The sequence below is a fragment of the Neofelis nebulosa genome, chromosome 17 (genome assembly GCF_028018385.1).
Source record: "Neofelis nebulosa isolate mNeoNeb1 chromosome 17, mNeoNeb1.pri, whole genome shotgun sequence".
Lineage (NCBI taxonomy): Eukaryota > Metazoa > Chordata > Mammalia > Carnivora > Felidae > Neofelis > Neofelis nebulosa.
The window spans coordinates 48,376,579-48,388,564 of record NC_080798.1 but is presented as its reverse complement, the minus strand read 5'-3'; the positions used below and the strand labels follow the sequence as shown (position 1 = coordinate 48,388,564).

The 11,986-nt window shown below is 42.1% G+C and overlaps 1 long non-coding RNA gene across 1 annotated transcript in view; it reads right to left on the bottom strand.

Moving 5' to 3' along the window:
- Positions 1-2,485: 2,485 nt before the first annotated feature.
- Positions 2,486-11,986, bottom strand: part of LOC131499446 (uncharacterized) — a 63,904-nt gene continuing 54,403 nt past the window's right edge. The window contains exon 3 of the long non-coding RNA XR_009255880.1: positions 2,486-2,927. This is a non-coding gene — a long non-coding RNA (uncharacterized LOC131499446). The remainder of the gene's footprint in view (positions 2,928-11,986) is intronic.

The window sequence follows — 11,986 nt, the reverse complement described above, 5'->3', positions numbered from 1 at the left end:
TTCAATCTCTTCTTGACACCTGGAATGGACCATTGTTTAGAGGCAGCACACCAGGGCACCTGGGTGGCTAAGTTGGTTAAACGTTTGACTCCTGATTTTGGCTCAGGTCACAGTTTGTGGATTCGATCCCTGCATCTGGCTCCATAGTGACAGCGTGGAGGCTGCTTGGGATTCTCTGTCTCCCTCTCTCCCTGCCCCTCCCCTGCTCATGCTCTCTTTCTCTCTCTCAAAATAAATAAACATTTAAAAAAGTAAAATAAAGGGGCGCCTGGGTGGCTCAGTCGGTTGAGGGTCCGACTTTGGCTCAGGTCATGATCTCACAGCTAGTGAGTTCGAGCCCCGTGTCAGGCTCTGTGCTGACAGCTCAGAGCCTGGAGCCTGCTTCAGATTCTGTGTCTCCCTCTCTCTCTGCCCCTAACCCACTCGCATTCTGTCTCTGTCTCTCATAAATAAATAAATAAATAAATAAATAAATAAATAAATCAAATAAAGGCAGCAAACCAAGGAAGGGAACACTGACACTGAAATTCTACAAGTCAGCAACGGTTATAAACCTGATAATAATTGTTCTAATTTCCCTCATGATCATCTTCACTAGGTCTTTAGATTGCATTCTGATCAAAATTCTCACACAGCACCTTAAGCTGTTGAAATACAATGTTAAAAAGAGAAAACATAGTAAAAGTTAAAAGCAATTTGTCTACTCAACTATCAAGTAGAGCATCTACATTGTGGTATTTGTGGGAAAGTGCTTGAAAATAGCCTGAAATCTCTTCTTTCTTACTGTTAGGAACTAAACAAGATTATTAAAACAAATCAATTAATTTTTAGGCATAAACGCAAAATTGTAAACATCAGCTTATGAAAGCAGTTTTTGTCTATTTTTGGTGTTGTAATATGTAGTTAAACCTCATTCTGCATTTTAATAAACATTCAGGACTACGATGAAGAATGAAATGTCTTTCTCAAAACTTATTTTTTAGCAATTCATTCGTTTCCTTACATAGTTAAAGTTAACAGATTGAGTCTACTCAATTGAGTAGTAACTCTATTGAATAACTAAAGGGGGAAAAGTAAAAATGTGTTTTATATTTTAGATGAACTTTAATATTCATAATACAATCATTAATAATATGCCGACCTAAAATACTTATTTACTTAAAATCATTTCTTTATTTTCTTCATGTAGAAATGACCAAAATGACTTTTTAAAAAATTCTTAAGGGTTTAAGAAACAATATATATTACTGTGAGATGGGCACAGTTTAAAAAAAAAAGGTTGGTAAACACTGGCATATGGATAGAACACAAGACGTGGCCTACCCTCGAAGTCTTAATCATTTCATTGCAGACACAAGATGTTTAAAAATAAATAACACTATATGACTAAATGCTCTATTGTACAGTACAGATTAAGGGTTGTGGAAGTCTAAAGATGGGAGACATAGCAGGGAAAAGATGGGGGAAAGAGACTCTAATTTTTGTGTTAAAAGGTTGCTGTTATTTGGGTACAGGGAATGCCAGTCAAACTTAGGAAAAATAATGTGCTTGAGAAGACAGACAAGAAGAAGGGAAAATGGACAAAAGGGATGGAAAGTTAAGACTGAAATGCTATATAGGTAGTGTCTCAGGTCAGGCTGCTATAAGAAAATACTATTAGACGGGGTGACTTAAAGAACAAAAACTTAAAAAAAAAAAAAAAAAAAAAGAACAGAAACTTATTTCCCCCAGCTCTAGAAGCTGGGAAGTCCAAGATTAAAGTGCTGGATGATTTGGTTCCTGTCGAGGACTCTCTTCCTGGATTGCAGATAGCCACTTTCTCACTGTGTGCCCACATGGCAGGAAGAGAGAGCAAGCACTCTGGTCTCTTCTTATAAGGAGGACACTAACCCTATCACGAGGACCCCACCCTCATGAGCTCATCTAAACCTAATTACCTCCCAATGGCAAAGGCTGCATCTCCAAATACCATCACATTGGGGGCTAGAGTTTTAACATATGAATTTTGTGGGGACACAATTCAGTCCATAGCCAAGTTGTGAAGAGCCAGAACATAGAGGACCATGGAAGCCAGACTAAGGTGCCAGAATCTGCTGCTATAGGAAATGGTTAAGAGGGGAAAAAATGACTAAGTTTGGTTTAAATAGAGTTAGGGATGATAGTGGAATAGTCAAGCAGAGATATCCAGGAGGGAGTTGGAAATCAACGGGTGGCTCAAGTTCAGGTAAGAAAACTAAAGGAACGTTCAGGGGTGCCTAGGTGGCTCAGTCTGTAAGGCGTCGAACTTCAGCTCAGGTCATGATCTCATAGTTCACGAGTTTGAGCCCTGTGTCGGGCTCTGTGCTGACAGCTCAGAGCCTGGAGCCTGCTTCGGATTCTGTGTCTCCCTCTCTCTCTGCCCCTCCCCCACTTGTGCTCTGTCTTCCTCTCTCTCAAAAATAAATATGTAAAAGAGAAGAAAACTAAAGTAACATTCAACCCTGTGGATTCTTAAGTACCTGCTTTATTATTGTTTATTAACAACAATTATGATACTTAATTTAGAAGTGGAATCAATACCAAAAGTTGTTAAAGCACTAGCCCTGGGGGACTCTTTACTGTTAACAGCTCACCTAGCACTGTCCCTCCTTGGGATCAATATGGCTTCTCATCTTGAGCTTCTCATCCAAAGCTCTGACTTTGGAGTACCTGGGTTAGAATATCCACCCACTGGCTACACGGCCTTGGGCAAGCAACACCTGCAAGGGTCACAGTGAGGATTACCAAACTAATGTAAAACACTTAGCACAGGCTCTCGCACTCAGCCGACATCTGATAGATGTTAGTTGCTCCTGAACAATGTCTGTTCTTTTCTGGAAGATGGGGTGCTAAATTCAGACTCTCCTTGCAAGGTTCTCCTTTTGCTGTTTCTTCTTATATTCCAAACCCTTAATAGAAGAGGACAGGAAAAGGAGGGGGGTGGGGAGACCAAGGAGAAGAAAGGGAAAAAAGAGAAGACACTTGAGACCAAGTTATTTCATAGCTGTCATTGAGAAGCTGTCAGATGTATGTGCTTTCTGTTTTCAACAATTTGGGCCGGTTTCAAAGAACAGAAAGGAGACTGGCTGTAAAATGAATGAACACATGAACCAACAAGGATGCGTTTCAAAAACATAATAAAGGGAGGCTGCAGAACAGTTTTGCGTTGCCTACCATTTATGTAATGTTTGAAAACACATGAAACAATTCTGTTTCATGTTTATTGATACAAACATAGTCAAAATATAAAAACACAGATGATAAAAACACACTAACTTCCAGAGACTGGCAACTTCTGGGAAGCAAGAGGAGATGGGAAAGAAGCACAAAATGGGTATGAAGGGTATCTGTAAAGTTTTCATTCTTTTTACTAAACTCTGAAGCTATGGCAAGATCTTGGCATCTTTAAAATCTAGGTAGTGGCTACATGGGTGTTATACTATTCACTTTTCTGAATGTTTGAAATATTTCCTAAAAATTTTAAACATAAAAAAGAAACCATTGGCCTCATTTCTAAATCCACTCAAACTCCCATGCACTTTAGAAACCCATCTGTTCAGCTAAATCACACGTATGCATGATTTTCAGGAATGATTATGCTTCTCAGATTCAATTCGAGAAGAGTATAATGAATCTATTACAAATGGGTTATGTTTTGTGTTAGGTTTACATTACCAAAATATATTCCAAATTCTGATATCTGGGTTGAAATACACATATTATCCTATTATTACATTTTAATGTCATTAACACCAGATTACATCTTGGGTACGTTTTGTGGTTAACAGATTGCTCGTGTGTACCATAAGATCCGCAGTGGGTTTCATCTCAGGGACAAACTCCAACTGAGCGATAGTGGCTGGCCACAGTGCTCTCTTTAGACAGTTGGGAAACCACATCTGAGCTCCACAGGAAGGGCAATGGTCAGGTAGGGAGCTGTGTCAAGAGCAGGGTGATGGAAGGTTTCCTATGTGTCCCAATAACATTCCTGACACTTTCCTGATTCTCCTTCCTCCTCTCACTGCTCTGTCTCGATCTCCCATCACTTCCCCATTCTAACTTGGTGCTCCTAGAAGTCCCCTCCTTGACTCTCATTGATCTTTACTCATGCTGCAATAATCCCTGACTGGTTTCATACCACAGCAATCCTACACGCTGATGAGTCCCTCCTCTTTTATTTTTCTGTGAAGCCTTCTCAGCCCCATCCAGGCTAGGTGAGAAACCTCCCTGTGGCACACACACAGCATTTATCTCTAGCTATCCCAACTATTTGTTTACCCATCTATCTCTGCTCTGGGCTTTGAAAGGACAAGACTGGATCTTATTGATCTGCACTCCCAGCTTCTCGCACATAGTAAGCAATCAATAAATGCTTGTTAAATGAAAGAATGATTTAATGAATAGTGTCCTTATTTTGCAGAAAAGGAAACAGACTCAGAGTTGAGATTTTTCTCCAGGTTATACTTCCTCAGAAACCTTCCCATCTTTCCTCCAGGACAAAGATTGACAAATATTTTCTGTAGAAGGACCAGATAGTATATATTTTCAGTTTGTGGTCCAGAAGGTCTCTGTCACAACCACTCCACTCTGACGTTGTAGCTAAAAAGCAAATGGAGACATGGCCATGTTGCAATGAAACTGTATTACAGAAAAAGGCTGGATATTGCCCATGGACCAAAGCTTGTGGCCTTGCTGTAGAAGATGAAAAACAGAGCCTCCTACATGTCTACTTGCTTCACTGAACATCTTCTTGGCCTCAACCCAAATTCCAGGGTCCTGATCCCAATGTTTCCACAGTGCTTGTTGGAGTTAGATCAATATCCCCTCATATTTCCAAGCTAAGGAATTAAGATAGGCTCGAGAAAAAACTGGCTGCAAAGATGAGACCAGACGGGACAAGAGGAGCTGGTTGAAAATGACCTTTAAGAGACCCAGAGGAATTCAAGCCCAACTTACCCACATTCTCCTTGAACATCCATTTTGAACACTCAACATGTTAAAAAGAAAAGAGGTCCATTTCTTGGGTTCAGTAGACAAAGGAGAAAGGGGAATAAATAACTTTCTTCCATTCTTCTTCACACTCCCTTTTCTGTGTTTCCAAATAACAAGTCTCTTTTTATTTCCCAGAGGCTATTTTAAACTTCTTCCACTCTCATATTTCCTACCCTATTGTCCTTTCATGCATTATCAGGAGATGACCTAACCTCCTCCTTCACAAAGGAAATAAAAGTCATGAAAGAGAACTCCTTCAGAATTCTGCCACTCACCACTGATTTATCTGTATCTATCCTACTCTCTTATCCTTCCTGTCATAATAGAATAGGTGTCTAAGACCAGTCCCTTCTGTTCTCTGTGTCCCAGGATTTCTGCCTTCTCAGGGAAACTGATTCCATCAATTCTCTCTGTCTCTGTCTCTCACTCTCCCCCACCCCCAACTTCTCTTTCCTCTTCTCCTTCTCCCTCTCTCCCTATCTCCTGTATTTATCACTCTCCTTTCTGTGTCTCCCTCTCCTCAATTTCATCCCAAAGACACAGAGGGGCTTCTCCCCCTCCCCCCTGAGAAACTCTCCTTCAACATTCAGGCATGCATGTCCCCACTATCTTGAAACTCAGTTTCTGAAACCTGTATCTTCTTCCAATAATTGCCCTATCTCTCTCCTACCTCCTTTCTTAAAAGAGTTGTTCCAGATTTGTTAAAAGAGTTGTGTCCTCAAGGTTTCCACTTCATCATCTCCCAGTAAGTTTTCAACTCATGAAAAATGTGTTTCTCCTTCATTACACCCCTGAGTCTCTCATTGAAAGACCCCAAATAACCTCCTTTTGTTGCTACATCTAATCTAGAATTTTTTGCCCTTATCTTTACTGAATTCCTGGCATTATTTAACCTGGTGATTTTCCTTCTTCAAACATTCTCTTCTCATGACTTTGGTGCCAACATGATCTCCTCCTATGGTCATTCTCCTCCTTTTCCTCCTATGGTCATTCTTCCTTAGGCTTCTTTGTAGAATCCAATACCTCTGCCTAATTATTAAATAATTTACAGGTAATCTTAAATATGTTGATGAATCTCAATTTACTTCACCAACCCAGAGCTCACTGCTGAGGCTAGAGCCAGCCAGTCATTTGCCCTAATATAATTAGAAATCATCCCCTCTTCCCCTTTATTCACTACATCCAGTTCCATGTTTAGAAAACATTATCTTGACCCATCATCCTAGCCAACTACCACCCCCCTTTTCTTTGTCCCGTTCACAGCAAAAGTTCTTGAAAATTGTTTTTAAAGCCCCCCTCCAATCACGCTCTGAACTATACAACTTCACTGAAACAGCTCTTGCCAAGTCACCCATGATAAAGGCAAATGACCATTCTCAAGTCTCATTTTACTTTAATCTTTCAACAAGCAGCATTTGACACAGCTACTCACCTACTTCTCATGGATACCTACCCTTTCATTGGCTTTCCAGATCTCACTCTCTTCTAGTTTACTTCCTACATCACTGAGCTGTCTTCTCCTTATTTGCTTGTTTCTCCTTTCTCCATGATTCTTAATATTGGGGTAAGCCAAGGCTCATTCCTTGACCCCATTCTCTACATTCATTCCTTGAATGATCTCACCCCATCTCAAGCCTTAAATGTCATCTCTACATCTGTGATTCCCAAATGTATATCTTTATCCCAAACCTCTCTTTCAACATCTAGTCTCTTATATAATACTGCCTACTCAACGTCTCCATTGGGATGTCTCACAGGTATCTCAAACTGAACTGAAATTGAGTTTTAGTCCCAAAGACCCCCTCTACCCACAGTTTCCCATGTCAATAGAAGGCAACTTATTCCTTGGTGTCATCATACCTAAGTTGATTCATCTAGAGTCCTTTTACCATTGTTTCTCCACTTAAGTAATTTTTTACCATGGTTTTAAGAATTTATTTTTAAGAGGGCTTATAAGTGCCAAGTTTGCGCAAGTTTTAAATGGTCTCACACAGCCTTTATCCTCAAAGGACATTTATACTTTCTTTTACTGATAAGTTTGTAGAATTTATTCCATGATCAACTGGAAATGAGTGTTGCATTAGTCTTTCTTTTCTTGACCTCCCATTCATTTTTTGGTTTGTTAAATTTCATCACTGAAATGAGGTTTTTGTTTTGTTTTTTTTCCTCTTGTCTTATTGAATCCATGTTCTTATTAATTTCCTCTGTAGCTCAAAGCAATTGCAGGGAACCTTTCCTACATCCCTTGGTGTTTTCTTGTCTGGATTTTTTTTCTTGCAGTCTCTCATCTATTTTACACCTGCTATACTCATTTCATCTTCCCTTCATTTTATTCACCTGCAGAACACTTACTTAGTTACTATGTTGCTTCTTTTCTTCTTGCTTAGGCTCTAGGGACAGCTCTACCCAGTTCTTCCTTTTGCTTTGATAGAAGATGAATTCTCAGGGCTGCCTGGGTGGCCCAAATGGTTAAGCTTCTCTCTGACTCGTGATTTCCACTCAGGTCATGATCTCAAGGTTAGAGAGATCGAACCCTGTGTTGAGATCCAGCCCTGTGTCAGGCTCTGCCCTGACAGCATGGAGCCTGCTTAGGGGTCTCTCTCACCCTCTCTCTCTCTGCCCTTCCCCTGCTTGTGCTCTAAATAAACAAACAAACATTTTAAAAAAGAAACTTTTTTTTAAACACATGAGACTTAGTGAAGTGGTACTGAAATATATTAGAGATAAATGTAAGTGAATATAGTGAAATGGGTGAAAATGTGTTTTGTTATAGGTCTTATTTAGAAAGATGAGGAATAGTGAAGTGAGCAGACATTTCTGAGGCAGAAAGAATGAAAAGGAAAGTTGAAACAGACATTCATTTTAATATGAATGAATGGTGAAAACTATATAAATGAAACTCAATAAAATAAATGTGATCAATACATAGTATTATTATAAGCCTAGCTTTAGTAGTCACACTTATAGCAGTGACTCAATATATAGAAGTCTCATTACTGTTAAGGTCTCCAGAGATTGGCTTACAACCATGTTAAGCATGCCATAAACCTGAACGTAATCATTTTCAGGGATAAAAAGAATGTAAAATAAATTAATTTACAGAAGAAAAAAAAAAGAAGGTGGATTCTCAGTGACAACTTCTGAACCTCATCTGGGACCTTGTTCCCTTCCAGCAACATTTTCAGGCCCGGGGATTGCGATCCACCCATTTTCTTATAGCCTGAGGGCAGGAACTTGGTAAGAACTTGGGAAATTTCCTGCAGTCTTTGGTATAGAACTAGACCTACCTTTTCTTCTAAGATTGTTAACATCCAGATTGAGGTACCCCTTCTTCTCACAGGGGTGGTACCCTTAGGTTTCAACTCAATCCCCTGATTTAGCATCAAATCCTGGCAGATGATGACACCCGGGGGGTTTTCCTGGCTCCACGATGATACTGAGATCATAGGCGGGAACCTCTACTCTTGGAAGAGATTTCCTCGACTTTTCTCTAAGCTCCCTGCCCCAACTTTATCAGCTTCTATCTAAATCAGGGGCTTCTGGGGAGAATTCTCTAAGTTTTCTGAGTCCCCTACATCACTTCTTCCTCCCTTTGTTTCACTTCTAGGGGAAAGGGGGATTTAGGGGCTGCACAAAGTCACACCAAAGCCTTCTGTTTTTCTTCTTGTCACTTTTCGGTTTATAGCAGGAAAATAACCTCTTTCGCTGTTGTTGGTAGTAATTATTTTAACTAGTTTATTTCACCGAGTGACAGGGGATGGTGATTCTGGAAGCCAAAAGGTATTGTTGTTTTATAACTGCGAGGAGTCTGGCCATTTCACCCGACCATCCTCAGGGACAGGGTGGGAATGGGAAACAAGATGCAAGGGGATGACCCCAGCACACCCCAGTTTCATGGTGGTGGCAGGCTCTACTCAGGGAGCCTGGTATTTTTTTGTGTGAAGTCTGTCTGGCTACCACACTTCCCATCTACTCTTTCTGCTGCCCTTTGTTCTCTCAGCAAGGAGTGGTGTCACCCTTAACACAAAGGGCTTTTGTTCAGCTTAACTTTAGTGTGTTTTTCTTAATGTTTATTTTTATTTTTGAGAGACAGAGAGTGACAGAGCATGAGCTGGGGAGACGCAGAAAGAGGGAGACACAGAATGCAAAGCAGGCTCCAGGCTCTAATGTCAGCACAGAGCCATGAACCATGAGATCATGACCTGAGCTGAAGTGGGACGCTTAACCGACTGAGCCACCCAGGTGCCCCAAGGATGTCAATGAAAGTGAGGGAAGGTCAGGAAGCGACCTCAACTCCGCAGCCAGGCTCAGGAAGCAAGCAGCTCAGCCGAGTGAATGAGTGGAGAAGAGGGGCAGACAGCCTGAGCTCCTGGCGACTGCCAGAAAGTCACAGTGTGGCAGGAGACAGGTAGGAAATCCGGGGCTGGGCAGTGGCCTTGGGATGCAGTGGTATGAAGAGGGAGGCGAGCGATGCCTGGGTGGCTCAGGCGGTTACGCATTCGACTCTTGGTTTGGGCTCAGGTCATGATCTCATGGTTTGTGAGCTCAATCCCCACATCAGGCTCTGAGCTGACAATGCAGAGCCTGCTTGGGATTCTCTCTCTCCCTCTCTCTCTCCTCCTTCCCTGCTCACACACACATACCCTCTCTCTCAATATAAACAAACAGACAAACTTTAAAAAAAAAAAAAAAAAGGGAGGTGAGGCAGGTGGGAAATCTGCAAATCCAACACCTCCCACACCACCCAAGCCCCATGGCTCCTAGTGGGAGAAAAACAGCATCCCTGAGGAGAAATGAAAACAAGATAGCTGAACATCCGAGCTTGGAATTAATGAGCAAATCCCATTAAACCTTTGACACCACGGGCTTTAGCCTCAGAAGGCAGAAACCTTTGAAGCAGCACTGATCACCCATGTGCTCTTCATCTTTGGGTTTCATCTCTGGGATAAACTGCCACCTGTGTAGTGCCCTGGCATTTCCACACACAAAATAATCGGCCACAGACAGTCGTTGGATGCCTTTGTGTAAAGGAAACTGTGAAAACAAATTCTATTCCATCAACTCCAATATTTTTTGATATTCTGAATCTGAAACCATGAATTCTGTTACTTGACTTCTCTGTGACAGGAAATCATTCTTTACAATAAAAACCAAAATAAGGGAAGTGGAAACAGTTCTTTATATTTAGTAGTTAAATTGCCATTTGCTTCAGAGATTTCTCGGTATTTTATGTTCCTCTCTATATCATTTCTGCAAGGGGCATAGAATTCTTTAGGCTTCTCTGATGAAGAAACTGAGGCACCAAAAGTCCCAGCATCTAAGGTTAGCAGAGCTGTGAAAGCTCAGTAACATAGCTAAGCTTTATTGATATCACTAATATTGATTATTAATATTAGTATAACTCGACTACATGGAAGCGCTGGGTTTACTCATTTAGTCCCCGTAACAACCACATTATTACTACTATCTCTATTTTACAGAAGAGAACGTGACTTGCATAGGTAGAATAACTTGCACAAAACCACACAGCTGGTACATGGCGGAGTTAGGATGAGACACGGGTCATCTGACCTCACAAGGTGCCTGTATTCGTTATCTATTGTTATATAAAGAACTACCCCCAAATTTAGTAGCTTGGCAGGGGATGGGGGGAGGTCTTCTGGAATGGTAGAGCAAAACTTCGTGTCTTTTTTTTTTAATGTTTATTTATTTTTGAGAGAGAGAGAGCACATGTGAGCAGGGAGGGGCAGAGAGAGAGAAGGGGACAGAGGATCTGAAGGGGGCTCGGTGCTGACAGCAGAAAACCCAATGCAGGGCTTGAAGTCACAATCCATGGATCATGACCTGAGTCAAAGTTGAACACTTAAGCGAGTGAGACACCCGGGTGCCCCAAAACTTAGTGGCTTAAAATATCCCCTGTTATGGGGAGGGAGCCAAGATGGTGGAACAGCATGGAAGTTTTTTGCGTGTCTTGCGTCCATGAAATACAGCCAGACCAACGCTAAACTATCCTGCACACCTAGAAAATTGATCTGAGGATTAACACAACAATCTGCACAACGTGAACCACAGAACTCAGCAGGTATGCAGTGCGGAGAGATGAACTTGGGGACAGAGAAGCTGCAGAGGGCAGGGAGCTGGTTTTGCTGGTAGAGAGAGGACAGAGATGGGGCAGGGAAGAATACAGGAAAAGCACCCCTCCCCAAAAGCAGCTGGAGAGAAAGTAGAAAATTGGAAACAGCCGCAGTGACTAAACTACAAAGGGAGAAAGGAGAAAGTTTAAATTCTATTAAGACTGTAAACAAGGGGAGCGCAGAGTCTGCAACTCTGTAGCTCAATACCTGGCGGTGCTCTGGTGGGAAGGGCGAATCCCCAGGAGCAGAGTGGGGTCCAGGAGGTTCTCAAGCCACATGGGGAAAAGTGGCTCCACTGCTGGAAGGACATTTGGTAGAGACTGTTGAAGCCACCTGGTCCCAGCAGACCCTAGAGAAGGGCCACATTTGCTGGTGCTGGAACAAGGTCATTAAGGGTGAAGCCTGGTGTCAAATGTGTGTTGTGATTTTCCATACTCCCTGAAAATGCTGCTGCTACACTATCTCACAAACTTTTTCTGGGACGGGCTGGCACCTGGCCACAGTCTTTGGGCATCGGCAGCAGCATGGTCCTGCAAACATTCCTGGGTGCAGCCAGCATTCGGCCATTGCTCGGTGAGACCCTCCTGCAGAGGGGCAGAAAGGGTCAAAGCTGCAGTCCCTCAGAAGTAAGGGGCCAGGGAAAACAGCTGCATCTGAGACAAAACTCAGGAGAGAGGTACTACCTGGGGCTTGGTCATGGAGAGTGTAAAAGCAGGGAGTGGATGAAAGCTGAAGACGAAGGACGGGTGCATGATTGCTGATGGGGGAAAAGAGAGTTCCAATACCACAGACTGGGTAGCTGGGTGATGCCATTTTCACAACTCCTGTGCAGGCGCATCCGC